The sequence below is a fragment of the Rana temporaria genome, chromosome 2 (genome assembly GCF_905171775.1).
Source record: "Rana temporaria chromosome 2, aRanTem1.1, whole genome shotgun sequence".
Lineage (NCBI taxonomy): Eukaryota > Metazoa > Chordata > Amphibia > Anura > Ranidae > Rana > Rana temporaria.
The window spans coordinates 15,718,428-15,721,747 of NC_053490.1; positions in this window are offsets into that span (position 1 = coordinate 15,718,428).

The following is a 3,320-nucleotide window of genomic DNA, read 5'->3' on the forward strand; positions in this document are numbered from 1 at the left end:
TAGAATATGCAAATGACTAGATACGCCGATTCACGAACGTACACTTGCCTGTCGCAGTAAATATATGACGTTTCCGTAAGAGGTACGCCGGCGTAAAGATAAAGCTGCCCCCTAGGTGGCCTAGTCAATGTTAAGTATGGCCGTCGTTCCCGCGTCGAAATTTGAAAAATTTACGTCGTTTGCGTAAGTCGTCCGTGAATGGGGCTGGACGTAATTTACGTCGAAACCAATACGTCCTTGCGGCGTATTTTGGAGCAATGCACACTGGGATATGTCCACGGACGGCGCATGCGCCGTTCGTAAAAAACGTCAATCACGTTGGGTCACGAGTAATTTACATAAAACACGCCCCCCCCATCCTCATTTGAATTAGGCCCGCTTAGGCCGGCTCATTTACGCTACGCCGCCGTAACTTAGGAGGCAAGTGCTTTGTGAATACAGCACTTGCCTCTCTGACTTACGGCGGCGTAGCGTAAATACGATACGCTACGCCTCCTCAAAGATGCGCCCATCTACCTGAATCCAGCTATATGTGTACAGTATTCTTCCTTGATTCTTGATGTGCTTGGTGCATTTCTTCCAGATCTGTGCAGTAATCCAATGTGAAATGTTGCCTCTCTGCAGGAGCTTCCTGTAATAAAGACCGGTCACTGCTGCTCTTTCACCTTATGCAGGGTGACTGGTCCTGTCTCCGCCCCCTCCTGTAGTTTTCTGCAGGCAGCCTGTAATGGGTGGAGCCTGCTGTGCCCCTCCTACAGCTCTGCTCAGGCAATGTTCAGCACAGTGATGTTGTCAACTGCTACTTTTACAATAATATATGGGTTTGCAAATTCATTTGGTGCACACTGAATGGATTCAATGCCTTTGTTGCTAAAGAGGAAGTAAACCCTCGTCCAAAAATCCCCCATGTATTACTTAGATGAGATCAAAGCCCCCGCAGCAGTCCACGTCTCGCCCTTGGGCTGCCGACATGTCGTCCCAGAGTTACTTCCGGGTATCGTGGCTCTGGCACTGTGATTGGCCGGAGCTGTGATGACGTCACTCCCGCGCATGCGTGCGGGATCCTCCGGTAACGGCACGAAGACTGAAGCAACGGCACATAGGTGCCATTGCTTCAGTTTGCCCCAGTGTGCATGTGTCGATGACTTCAGCACATGCAGACGCAGGAGGATATCACCTAAACCGTGCAGGTTTCGGAGATATCCAGGGTAGCTACAGGTAAGCCTTAGCCACTTAAGCCACGGACCATTTGGCTGCCAAATGACCAGGCCACTTTTTGCGATTTGGCACTGCGTCGTTTTAACTGACAATTGCGCGGTCGTGCGACGTGGCTCCCAAACAAAATTTACATCCTTTTTTTCCCACAAATAGAGCTTTCTTTTGGTGGTATTTGATCACCTCTGCGGTTTTTATTTTTTGAGCTATAAACAAAACTATAGCGACAATTTAGAAAAAAAAAGCAATATTTTGTACTTTTTGCTATAATAAATATCCCCAATTTTTTAAAAAAAATTTTTTTTAAAAAATCGAATTTTTCTCAGTTTAGGCCGATACGTATTCTTTTACATATTTTTGGTTAAAAAAAATCAAAATAATGGTTTATTGATTGGTCTGTGCAAAAGTTATAGCGTCTACAAAATAGGGGATAGTTTTATGGCATTTTTGTTATACATTTTTTTTTTTTTACTAGTAATGGTGGCGATCTGCGATTTTTATCCCGACTTTATGGCGGACACATCAGACACTTTTGACACATTTTTGGGGCCATTGTCATTTTTACAGCAAGCAGTGCTATAAAAACGCACTGATTACTGTGTAAATGACACTGGCAGTGACCACTAGGTGAAAGTGAAGGGGTTAAGTGTGTCCTAGGGGGTGATTCTAACTGTTAGCTCCTCCCCCTACCAGTGACACATCACCGATCACTGTTCCTGATCCCTGACAGTGTCACTAGGCAAAACAGGGGAATGCCTTGTTTACAAAGGCATCCCCCTGTTCTGCCTTTGCCAACTGCAATCGCGGGCCGCCCGGGAACATCGAGTTCTCGGGACCCGCTGGCGCACTCACAAGGCACACAGCAGGCGTGTGCGTGTGTGCCCGCTTGGCGGCAAATTTAAAGGGATGTCCCGGTACGCCCATTTGCCTGCCCGTGCCATCCTGCCAATTTATATCGGCGTGCGGCGGTCGGCAAGTGGTTAATATAGGCTTACCTGTAGCATAAAGTTGTTAAAAGGGGTTTATAACCACTTTAACCACTTAAGGACCCCTTCACGCCGATATACGTCGGCAGAATGGCACGGCTGGGCACATCCACGTACATGTACGTGGCCCTTTAAGCCCAGCCATGGGGTCGCGTGCGCCGCCGTCGCGTGCACGCAAACCGGTCCGAAGCTCCGTGATCGCGGCCGCAGGACCCGCGGACCCGATCGCCACTGGAGTCCCACGATCGGTTGCCGGAGCTGAAGAACGGGGAGAGCTGTGTGTAAACACAGCTTCCCCGTTCTTTACTGTGGTGCCGTCATTGATCGTGTGTTCCCTTTTATAGGGAAACACAATCAATGATGTCACACCAACAGCCACACCCCCTTCAGTTAGAAACACATATGAGGTCACACTTAACCCCTTCAGCGCCCCCTTGTGGTTAACTCCCAAACTGCAATTGTCATTTTCACAGTAATCAGTGCATTTTTAATGCATTTTTTGCTGTGAAAATGACAATGGTCCCAAAAATGTGTCAAAATTGTCCGAAGTGTCCGCCATAATGTCGCAGTCATGAAAAAAAATGTTAATCGCCGCCATTAGTAGTAAAAAAAATAAAAATTAATAAAAATGCAATAAAACTATTCCCTATTTTGTAAACGCTATAAATGTTGCGCAAACCAATCGATAAATGCTTATTGCGATTTTTTTTACCAAAATAGGTAGAAGAATACGTATCGGCCTAAACTGAGGAAAAAAATATGTTTTTATATATTTTTTGGAGGATATTTATTATAGCAAAAAGTAAAAAATATTGCATTTTTTTCAAAATTGTCGCTCTATTTTTGTTTATAGCGCAAAAAATTAAAACCGCAGAGGTGATCGAATACCACCAAAAGAAAGCTCTATTTGTGGGAAAAAAAGGACGCCAATTTTTTTTGGGAGCCACGTCGCACGACCACGCAATTGTCAGTTAAAGCGACGCAGTGCCGAATCGCAAAAACTGGCCGGGTCCTTTAGCTGCCCAAAGGTCCGGGTCTTAAGTGGTTAATTATATGGAAGTATTTGTGCCCAGAGTTCAGCTTTTAATCACTTGACCTTTTCTTTTTTTTTCTTCAGGC